This window comes from Lygodium microphyllum, chromosome 11 (genome assembly GCF_053477565.2).
Source record: "Lygodium microphyllum isolate KBCC chromosome 11, Lygodium_microphyllum_v1.1.10, whole genome shotgun sequence".
Classification (NCBI taxonomy): domain Eukaryota; kingdom Viridiplantae; phylum Streptophyta; class Polypodiopsida; order Schizaeales; family Lygodiaceae; genus Lygodium; species Lygodium microphyllum.
In genome coordinates, this window is record NC_141145.1 from 109,359,356 (window position 1) to 109,371,450 (window position 12,095).

At 41.4% G+C, this 12,095-nt stretch overlaps 1 pseudogene; it reads right to left on the minus strand.

Moving 5' to 3' along the window:
- Positions 1-10,743: 10,743 nt before the first annotated feature.
- Positions 10,744-10,993, minus strand: LOC148029221 (large ribosomal subunit protein eL38z/eL38y pseudogene; annotated as a pseudogene).
- Between the last annotated feature and the right edge of the window lie 1,102 nt (positions 10,994-12,095).

The following is a 12,095-nucleotide window of genomic DNA, read 5'->3' on the forward strand; positions in this document are numbered from 1 at the left end:
TTTGAATTGAGGGACGGGTTGTTTGAAGAGTTACAAAAGTTAAGGAAAGCTGGGTTAATCTTCCCTGTACAACACACAGAATGGTGTTCACCAGTTGTTATCAGGAAGAAGAAAAACAACCAGATCCAATTATGTGTGGATTTTAGAGAGCTAAATAAGCAGACGGTTAAAGATTACTACCCGTTGCCATTTATTGACTAGATTTTGGATCAATTAGTGGGTAGAGAGATATATTCATTTATGGATTGCTTTGCAGGATATAACTAGATGGCAATTGCAGAAGAGGACAAGTTGAAAATGACTTTTATTACTGTCTTTGGTACTTTTGCGTACCATGTGATGGCCTTTGGTTTATGCAATGCACCTGGATCGTGGCAACAAACAACAGACAAGACCTTTGGTGACATTTTCCCAAATGAGTTGAAAGTATTTATTGATGATCTGGGGACAGCCACTATGAGGGAAAGAATGTTGATTATTTTAAGAAAGTGCTTTGAGCGTTGCAGACAATTTTGTTTTGCTCTTAACCTACGGAAGTGTGTCTTTGGAGTAGCTTATGGGCTATTTCTAGGCCATGTGGTCAGTTCAGTAGGGATAGCAACTGACCCTGAAAAGATCAAGGTTATAGTTGCTATGAGTCCACCACGCACTCCGAAAGAGGTGCATAGCTTTCTGCATCAATAGGGTACTATCAAAGGTTCATCAATGCCTTGGCAGAAAGAACGTTGCCATTAACGAACTTATTATCCTTTAGCTGTTCATTTGAGTGGAGCGACCCTTGTAAGGTAGCTTTCAAGGATGTGAAACAGGAGCTAGTAAAAGCACCCGTTTTAAAAGTAGCTAAAAGAGGTGAGGTGTTTTATATATTTTCAGCAGCCACTATGCATAGTATCAGCTGTTGTTTAGCCTAAATCTGGGAGAAAAAGTGGTATCATCCGATAGCTTTTGCTAGTCGAAAATTGGGCATTTCGGAGATCAATTATACCTACATGGAGAAGTTGTGTCTTGCGATGGTCTTTGGGACTAAGAAATTCAGGCACTACATCCTCTATGAAAATGTAGTGTTCTATATGAAGGCGGAAGGGCTTAGATTGCTTATGAACAAGCTATAACCGCCTGATCGTTTGGCAAAGTGGTTAATCACTTTGCAGGAGTTTGATTTGAGATTAAGAGTAAGCCACTGAGATTACAGGGTCTTGTGGAATGCCTTGTGGATTTCGGGGAGCCAAAATAGACTTTGGCTGAAGGAAGTGATATTGAGAAAATGTTTAAAATTGATACAGCTTCTATCCCATCTTGGTATGCTACTATTACACATTATCTATCAACAGGAGAGATGGGAGCTAGTTTATCAAAAGCTGAAAAGAGGAAAATCAAACAACAGGCTTTGAAGTTTTCCTTGATCGTAGGAACACTATATCGGCAGGGTGTTGATGATATCTACTGCCGATGTGTGATGCCTGACGAGGTTCCTTTCATCTTGGAAGAGTGCCATGACTCTGCATGTGGAGGGCACTTTGTGGGACGGTTGATGGCGCAAAAAGCTTTACGAGCTGGATATTGGTGGCCATCCATCTTCCAAGATTCCTTTGAGTATGTTAAGAGATGTGATACCTGTCAAAGACATGACAGTAGAGAGAATAGGAAACACCCACTTATGCCTATCATGGCTATCCTTCCATTTGAGAAGTGGGGCATTGACTTTGTGGGTCCTATTACCCCGTCGTCTACTACCCAGAAGAGGTATAATATAGTAGCCACTGATTATTTTACAAAATGGTCAGAAGCGCGAGCAATGAGGCAGGACAATGCAAAAGAGACTGCGAGTTCTCTTTTACAATAGATTATCTGCCGTTTTGGTCCGAAGGAACTAGTGTCAGACCATGGAACCCATTTTTTGAACAAAGTGATCAAAAGCTTGACCGAAGCTTGGCAAATCAAGCATAATAAAACGACTCCTTATAATCCACAAGCAAACGGGAAAGTGGAAAGTACTAATAAGAAGCTTGTGGGTATCTTGTCTAAGATAGTCTTTGAGAAGAAACGAGACTGGGACAAGAAGTTGTATGTGTCAGTCTGGGCGTACAATACCACGTTGGCCATACTCCATTTAAATTAGTTTATGGGGAAGAGTGTGTGTTACCCCTTGAAATTGAGTTGCCAACCATATGGTTTGCAATTAACCACTCTTTGGGAGATGAGGATTCCTTTTTTGAACGTTTCACGATCATAGCCCACCTGGATGAGCTGAAGTTGCGGAGCTTATTACACCAGGAGGTAGCCAAACGTCGGATGAAGCAGTTGCATGACCTTAGAGCAAAGAAATATACCTTTAAAAAAGGGCAATTGGTCCTATATTACGATGTACGTAGGGAGTTGTTTCCAGGGAAGTTGTAACCTAAATGGGATGGTCCCAACAAGATTGTGAGGCTCGAGAAAAATAGGTCTACGGCTCTATTAGCTGATTTACAAGGAGTAGAGTTTAAAAATAAGGTTAATCTTAATAAGATTAAACCTTATTATTTCTAAGTATGCTAATACAAAGAAAATGCATTACAGGTCCATGCTGGGGATGATTTGAGACCTGCAAAAGAGCTTTAAAGCCGGTTGATGGGGCGGTTAATTCCTTATTTGGAGCACCCATATCTGGAGCAGAGATACTATCAGGGGAAACTTATCTGGTGGAGCAAAGGATACAAAGTGATTGAGCAAGAAGACAGAACCTTTGTGTGGGAGATCAAAGTCTTCTACCATCATTGCTTACGATTGTTGACAAGTATCCCTGTTGAGTTCAATGAAGAAGGTGGGATGGAGCCGTCAGTTCATCCTCTTAACATGCTAAACTTTGACTATCATAATTATGAATAGAGAAGTTTGTGATGGCATGCTGTGTAAACCCATTGTGGATGTATACATTATATTTTGACAGAGCGTCCAGGGGCCCTAATAAAAAAGGGAGTGTTGGAGTAGTAATGCGAGATCCCCGACGTAGAGTTATGATGAAGCTAGTTGCTTATCTCGGGGTAGGATTCACTAACAATATGGCGGAGTATAAAGCCTTGATTATGGAACTGCATATTGCCAAACAAGGTGGTATTCGTCGGTTGTTAGTAAAAGGGGATTCCCAGTTGATCCTGAATCAGCTAGATGGGACATACACAGTGCGAAATCCCATTCTCTGTATGTATCATCGAGCTGCGATGACCCTACTTGAGGAGTTTGAGAGAGTGTCTTTTTAGTTGATTCTACGTTACTGGAATTAGTTTGCAGATTCATTGGCAAATCTTGCTTATGAGGAAGACCTCTTCTTCAATTGTGGTCCTAGTCTGGATAGTGTTATCAATGATGAAACATGACCTGGTCATTTGTGGGGAATGTTATCAGAGTATGCAATATATGGCAGACGATGGTTGATATGGGTGATGCAAAGAGTAGTTGAGACCAATCTACCATTGTTGTCTTGGACCCATAGGTTGATTAGACAACATGTTATGCGTACGCCTCTTGCTATATATGCAGGAGGGATGGGTCATAATCTTATGCATTTAGTTTAGGGCTATGAGCCAGTTTTCCTCCTTGGGAAGAAGCTTATTATTGTATATCTGTGCTATTCCAGGGAAGGATGTGTAGGTGCTATTCTGTTTGATTTCGTTAGGCCAAGAGGGCCAGTTTTGTGAGGTGTTATTGCTTTATTTTGTTAGGCCAAGAGGGCCGATCAAGTTTTGTAGTGAAGTGCTTTATTTCATTAGGCCAAGAGGGCCAGTTGTCTGTTTAGTGCAGGTGCAGTTAATGGTTTCTTGTTTTAGTTTTGTGCTAGACAGGTTCGGAAGAAGAGCTTGGAAGGAGCCTTTTGTTGCACGGAAGCTTCTCGTGGCCCTATCCAGGTGATATCTCTCCTTTATGAGTACCCTGGTTTTGTGTTATATATGACTATGTGCTTGTAGGGGATTCTCTTTTCTTGTTGGGGACCGGCGTCCAAGGCATGAAGTCCTAGGTTTAGGTTGGGTATGTCTGAGGGAGGCCTGAGTAGTTGTTGCCTCCTGCAAAGACATTGTCAAGCATTGAAAGACCTATTTTAGAAGGGAGTTCTAGTGACCCTATTCTGCTAGCTTGCTAGGCAGGCATTCTAGGAGTTCTTGTTAGTTGTGAGGCAATTAGAGAAGCCTGCCAGAAGAAAAACAATGATGATAGGGGAAATAAAACCCTGAATATCTGAAAAGACAATAAATAAATACAAAGGTGTGTAAAAAGGGGTTCTAAACCCCTATAAAAAATAAAAATAGAAAAGAAAGGAAAATTTACAAGCAGTTGATCATCGCCTAGTGAAGGCCTCGTAGGTTCCTGGGGACGAGTCAGACCCGGGGCTGATGCCTTGTCTTCCTAGGGGTGGCTTCTTGCTAGGAAAAAAAAATTAAGGAAGGTTGGAGCGAAAATAAAAGTGAGCGTCGAAAAAGGATTAAGTGTCACCTTGCGAGGGCTTGGTAGGTTCTTGGGTACCGAGACAGGTCCTGAGGCCGATGCCTTGTTCTCCTTGGGTCACTACGCTCAGCTCCTTCCTTTTTACATGCGCGAGTATGTCAATAAAATAAAACCCTAAAAGAAGAAATGTACTACAAGAAAATACTTCTTGATCAGGCTATAGGAGTCCTCGCCTAGTAGGAGCTCCTGGTTGTGTTGTCCTTAGTTAGGTAGGTAGTTCGGACCACCACTTAGGGCAACCTCTTTGATAGTTCTCTTTAGTTTGGCCGTGTTGGAGCAGTTGGTTAGTGACTAGCTTCGGATCTTCTATCAGATTATGCAAGGCCTACTCCTTGTGGATGTCATGCCTTGGTTTTGTTAGGGGTTAGGGTGAGCACTATGCTTTGTTTGGTATGTATCTATTTTGTATCAGCTTGATGCTTCCTTTGGTTGTTTTTGTGCAGATCTATTGTGGGATGCGACGGGCTGAGTCGCCCTATCCCGTGGTCGCCAATGAGAGCGGAGTTTTGATGCTGAGAAGTGCTTAAAAATAGCTAAAAATTATGAATATCAAGGGAAAAATATTCAACATCGAAGGCGGCGGCTCCAGCTAGGACGATTTTAAGCGTCAAAGTGCTTTAAAGGTGCCTGAGTGACACTTGTTAATTTTTGATAATTTTTTAGATTTCCGTGCGGGTTGTCAAGAGTTGCCGGCCAATGCGGGATGTCAAGCCAGACGCGCATAAATCTACAGCACTCGATTTGGACACCGGACGGGTAAAAGGCCAAGATGTGAAGGGGTGGACAAAATTTGGCCAAAATGGGCAAGTGACCTTTGGGAGCCCAAACTTTAAATGTCACATGAAAAAAAAGGAACTTAGCATGCATCAAATCGTGGAGAGAGAAGGCGCCATCAACGTTTGAAATTTGTGCCTCCTCCTTGATGGATCCATCATGTTGGCTGTGAACAACCCCCCCAATGATTATGGGCCTTGATTCCCCTCTGGATGCTGACTCTATCGCCACCTCTCGCTCGTCAAATGGTGGCCTCAATGGAGATCTCCGATTTCAGTCTTTCTCTCTCCTCCCTCTCTCTCCCTTAAGGGGTTGTTCTTGTGTGGAAGAAGACAATGAAGAATGGTGGAGTCCGGATGAGACCGGATTGCTTCCGGATGGATGGAGACATGAAGAGTGCTGTACTTGAAGATGCTGAGCATTAAATGCATACTAGAAATTAGTCCCGTAATCAAGACCAAGAAATCGAGACTTGAAAATAAGCGGTAATGCTATTTTTATGAGGAAAAATGATCTTTTTATGCTATTTGCTTTATGAAATCTTGTTCATATGGGATGAAAGTTCTTAAGTACATTGTTTTCCATGAGTTTGATCAGTTTATGCTCTGAAAATCAGAAAATATAAGGCTACATGGCCGGAATTAGTGTTAAAATGTATGAAAAACACGCGTTTTAAGGGTAAAATTGGATTTTTTGTTATATAAATGAGAAATATGATATGTCACACCAACTAAATTTGAGTTTTTGCTGTCAATGAACCTAAGGGACACAGCCCACAATCAACTTTCATTTTCAATCATTATGTATTAAAGAAAAATAGAGAAAAATACCTAAAAATGAGAAAAATGAGTTTAAAATTAGGGAAAAAATAGAAAACGGGCTAAGAAAAATTAGGGAAAATTATATCTATGTTTGTGCAATGTATAACGATGGAAAAGCATGAGGTTGGCCTTGGTTTGTCCCCATTTCTATGTTTTGTGCGTATTTATCGTTCTTTTAAAAGGGAAAAATGCATAGAAACCCTATCTAACCGATCAATGATACAAAATGCTAAGAGTTGGAGGAAAAGGGGCTGAAACATTGAAAGATAAAGAAAAGATTTGATTTATGCATTGCACTTGGCAAATAAGAAATGGTTTAAATAAAGAGGATGGTAGCATGAGCATATGGCTCAGTTCCTCCTTTCAACGCAGCACGCGTTAGTGAAATTCATGGAAAGAATGCTTTATGCACCATGGACGATGCTGATTTTTTTTTTGTCTGAGCACATAGCCATACACGATTTGCATTAAGCATAATAATTAAAAGGTATTAGAAAAACCTCCTGGATGCATGGCACATGTCTTCCTTAGGTTGAGACCAATAATGAGTGTGAGAGGATGTCCTAAGCTGTAGGTTAGTCGTTGGGTCCTAAGGGGAAATTGTTGTGAGGAATGGTACATCCTGGAATGTAAAATATTGGTACCTTGAGAGGAGTTTGTGCTCGTTTGTGTTATATATTTAGCAGCACATCAAAGGGCCAATCCTTGCGATGTAGGAGAGCTGCAATGGGGCTCCGACTATTAGTCGGAGGAGTGCCTCCTATATGTGTGTGATCGTGGCATTGCTAATGTATAAGGGTTCTCCCTCTGAGGAGTTTAAGGGAAACATTGTACTATGAACTATAAACGCAGGAATTAAACTTTAGGGCAGTTTGTCCTTTAGCATTAGATTGACGCTCCTGGTCCGCGAGGCCGTGAGGGTGTTTGTGTGTCATGAGCATGAGGTCCGGCTAGTGCTATAGCTAGTGCCAGCCCATTTTAGGTCCCATCATCTTTCTTGTTCTTGCTCCTCTCTCTTGTGCTTCATTGCAAGATCTCATGGAGAGTGAGGAAGAGGAAGAGGGTGAGAATGGTTTGAATTTATCAATCTCTTGTGTGCTTCTCTCTTGTGTGATTGGAGAGCATGGTTCTTGGTGAGAAGGAGAGTTTTCATGCAGGTTTTCATGGCCAACAAATGTATTTGCAGCCTCTCTTGGCCGGTTTGTGGTTCTCATTGTGGTGTGGCAGGGTGCTCTTCATTTGGTGCACTGGCCAGGAAAGAGGTGGTAATGGAGCTTGCAAGAGAAAAGGATTTTCAGTCTATATTTTGGCCATAGAAAGCTATCTTTCTTGGCTACATTGTCAAGGATCAAGAAGTTGAAGAAGAGGGGTTTTTGAATGTTGCACATGAAGAAGAAGAAGAAGAAGGAGACGAGAGAATGTTTTCAGTTGTTCAATTGTTGGCCTCCAAATCCTCTCCATCCCTATCCATCATCTACTCTCTTTCACCCTCTCCGCCATCTACCTATCTTCTCCATCCCTCGACAGAATTAGGGTTTGGCTACTCCATCGCAGCTCCTGAAGCGAAGTAGCCATGCCAAAGCAAATCAGCGAAATCAATGATTTCTTATTGACTGCCCGTCGTAAGGATGCTCGCTCCATCAAGATCAAGCACGAGAAGGATGTGGTCAAGTTCAAAGTGAGGCGCAAGAAGTACCTGTACAAACTCTATGTGTTTGATTCGGGCCAGGAATAATCCTGAACAGACCGCTTGTCATGGATGTCATTCTTCTAAAGAAATAGGATCAAGATGTTGAGGTTTACTATTAATCCAGTTGCTTGATTGCAGGATCCATAGCATGAGAGCAACCACCAGTGCTGTTTCATCCTCATCCACACACCTCCTCATCCTACACATGGGCAATGGCAACATTATCCTGTTCTACAATTCTTTCATTCGTTTAATTATTCGGACCCTCAATACTATGAAGCAACACTTTTTAACCTTCAATGATCAAAACTTCGTCTAAGGCTCATTCACATGCATCATCTTTATGTTTAACACGACCTTTCAACAAGATCATTCTCCTTCAAGCACACAAGATTGTTTTTTGTTCTTTTTGTTTTATCTTTATTAAAACCTCTTTCCTTTCTTTTTCGAAACACTTTTTATCGGGTGGGAGAACTCTATTATAAAATCCTTCATAAGGGTGTGCTTCCATGTGATATCTTTCTCGGGTTTATTATTGGGCTTCATGGTGTGGTTTTCTTTCAACCTATCTTGGGTGTGATGTTATCCTTGTAAGAAAAATTGTTGAAGAGCCCTATCTTTCGGGTATTTTCTTGTAGTTTTATTTGTCATGTGTTTAAACCTAGGCTCAACATCCTAGTTGTGTATTTCTATTTTTTGTGTTATTCCCCTCCTTATCCAATGACAATTCAAAGAAGATTGAATAAAAGAAATGAAGATTGAAGACTAATGATGAAGATGAAGATTTTTGCAAGAGTTGATCATGGTTCTTCTTTAAGTTTGTTCACGGGGACGCTTCACACTTAAGCGTGGGAGGAATGATGACCGGCAAATCAGTGCAAATAAAGGCACCAAAATGTGCTCACATCGAAACAATTTTTTGTAAAATGACTCATTGCAAATGTACCTCTTTGTCAAAATTTCAAATATGAAGCAATGTAAAATGTGTAGTCGAAAAGAGACGCACTATAAAATATTGCTAGGAAAAAGAAAGGTCAAACCCTTTTGTCTTATGCTAAAAATGAATGGTCCTTAGAACTTAGTCCATGTATGCAGATTTGAATTTTATAGTGCAAGAAAAGAAAAAGGGTGGTTGCAATCGTGGGATTTGAGGAGGTGGGAGGTTGAGGTGGTTATACCCTCTCTCTTCCTTTATCTTCTCCTCTCACGCTTCATTTCCCTCTCTTCCCATTTTGGCACAACTCTCATCTTTCTTGTTCTTTCTTCTCTCTCTTGTGCTTCATTGCAAGTTCTTATGGAGAGTGAGGAAGAGGAAGAGGGTGAGGATGGTTTGAATTTATCAATCTCTTGTGTGCTTCTCTCTTGTGTGATTGGAGAGAATGGTTCTTGGTGAGAAGGAGAGCTTTCTTGTAGGTTTTCATGGCTAGTAAATGTATTTGCAGCCTCTCTTGGCCGGTTCGTGGTTCTCATTGTGTCGTGGTAGGGTGCTCTTCATTTGGTGCACTGGCCGGGAAAGAGGTGGCAATGAAGCTTGCAAGAGAAAAGGATGTGCAGTCTATATTTTAGCCATAGAAAGCTATCTTTCTTGGCTGCATTTTCAAGGATCAAGAAGTTGAAGAAGAGGGGTTTTTGAAGGTTGCACATGAAGAAGAAGAAGGAGACGAGAGAATGTTGTTAATTGTTCGATTGTTGGCCTCCAAATCCTCTCCATCCCTATCCATCATCTACTCTCTTTCACCCTCTCCGCCATCTACCTATCTTCTCCATCCCTCGGCAGAATTAGGGTTTGGTTGCTCCATCTCAGCTCCTGAATTGAAGCAACCATGACAAATCAAATCAACAAAATCAACAATTTCTTACGGATTGCCCGTCGTAAGGACGCTCGCTCCATCAAGATCAAGCGCGAGAAGGATGTGGTCAAGCTCAAAGTGAGGCGCAAATGAAGCGCACCTTGCCACGGCACAATGAGAACCATGAATAGGCCAAGAGAGGCTGCAAATTTATTTGCTGGCCATGAAAACCTACAAGAAAACTCTCCTTCTCAGCAAGAACCATGCTCTCCAATCACATAAGAGAGAAGCACACAAGAGATTGATAAATTCAAACCATCCTCACCCTCTTCCTCTTCCTCACTCTCCATAAGATCTTGCAATGAAGCACAAGAGAGAGAAGAAAGAACAAGCAAGATGAGAGTTATGCCAAAATGGGGAAAGAGGGAAATGAAGCATGAGAGGAGAAGATAAAGGAAGAGAGAGGGTGTAACTACCTCAACCTCCCAGCTCTTCAAATCCCACGATTGCAACCACCCTTTTTCTTTTCTTGCATTATAAAATTCAAATTCGCATACATGGACTAAGGTCTAAGGACCTTTCATTTTTAGCATAAGACAAAAGGGTTTGACGTTTCCTTTTCCTAGCAATATTTTATAGTGTGTCTCCTTTGGACTACACATTTTACATTGCTTCATATTTGAAATTTTGACAAAGGGGTACATTTGCAATGGGTCATTTTACAAAAAATTGTTTCCATGTGAGCACATTTTGGTGCCTTTATTTGCAAAAGGAAAGGGAAGAGGTTTTAATAAAGATAAAACAAAAAGAACAAAAAATGGTCTTGTGTGCTTGAAGGAGAATGATCTTGGTGAAAGGGCATGTTAAACATAAAGATGATGCATGTGAATGAGCCTTAGACGAAGTTTTGATCATTGAAGGTTAAAAAGTGTTGCTTTATAGTATTGAGCATCCGAATAATTAAATGAATGAAAGAATTATAGAATAGGATGCCCATGTGTAGGATGAGGAGGTGTGTGGATGAGGATGAAACATCACTGGTGGTTGTTGTCATGCTATGGATCTTGCAATCAAATAACTGGATTAATAGTAAACCTCAAGATCTTGATCCTATTTCTTTAGAAGAATGACACCCATGACAAGCGGTCTGTCCAGGATTATTCCTGGCCTAAAATGTTTTCCTGGGCCTTTACACATCTTGAACAATCAAGCACGGAGGAAGAGATTGCTTCAGCTTGTCGGCCTTCTTCGTATCAAACACATAGAGTGTGTACATGTACTTCTTACACGTCACTTTGAACTTGACCACATCCTTCCCGCGCTTGATCTTGATGGAGCGAGCATCCTTACGGTGGGCAGTCAGTAAGAAATCGTTGATTTCGCTGATTTGCTTTGGCATGGTTGCTTCGCTTCAGGAGCTGCAATGGAGCAGCCAAACCCTAATTTTGCCGAGGGATGGAGAAGATATGTAGATGGCGTAGAGGGTGAAAGAGAGTAGATGATGGATAGGGATGGAGAGGATTTGGAGGCCAACAATCGAACAATTGATAGCATTCTCTCGTCTCCTTCTTCTTCTTCTTCATGTGCAACATTCAAAAACCCCTCTTCTTCAACTTCTTGATCCTTGAAAATGCAGCCAAGATAGATAGCTTTCCATGGCTAAAATATAGACTGCAAATCCTTTTCTCTTGCAAGCTCCATTGCCACCTCTTTCCCGGCCAGTGCACCAAATGAAGAGCACCCTGCCATGGCACAATGAGAACCACAAACCGGCCAAGAGAGGCTGCAAATACATTTGCTGGCCATGAAAACCTGCAAGAAAACTCTCCTTCTCACCAAGAACCATGCTCTCCAATCACACAAGAGAGAAGCACACAAGAGATTGATAAATTCAAACCATCCTCACCCTCTTCCTCTTGCTCACTCTCCATAAGATCTTGCAATGAAGCACAAGAGAGAGGAGGAAGAACAAGAAAGATGAGAGTTGTGCCAAAATGGGGAGAGAGGGAAATGAAGCTTGAGAGGAGAAGATAAAGGAAGAGAGAGGGTGTAACCACCTCAACCTCCCACCTCCTCAAATCCCACAATTGCAACCACCCTTTTTCGTTTCTTGCATTATAAAATTCAAATTTGTATACATGGACTAAGGCCTAAGGACCTTTCATTTTTAGCATAAGACAAAAGGGTTTGACCTTTCCTTTTCCTAGCAATATTTTATAATGTGTCTCTTTTGGACTACACATTTTACATTGCTTCATATTTGAAATTTTGACAAAGGGGTACATTTGAAATGAGTCATTTTACAATTTTTTTTTTCCATGTGAGCACATTTTGGTGCCTTTATTTGCACTGATTTGTCGGTCACATCAAATACCAGTCGGGACAGTACAAGGCATAGAGCTCTAGAGTGGTCAACAGTTTCAGGAGAGAGAGAGAACTCTAGCATACAGGATAAGGGAAAGAGTGTTGACCAAGGCCAGGAGTTGGCTGAGGTGAGAATGGAGCTTGCACAATTGCAAGACCAAATGAAGAAACCTGTGC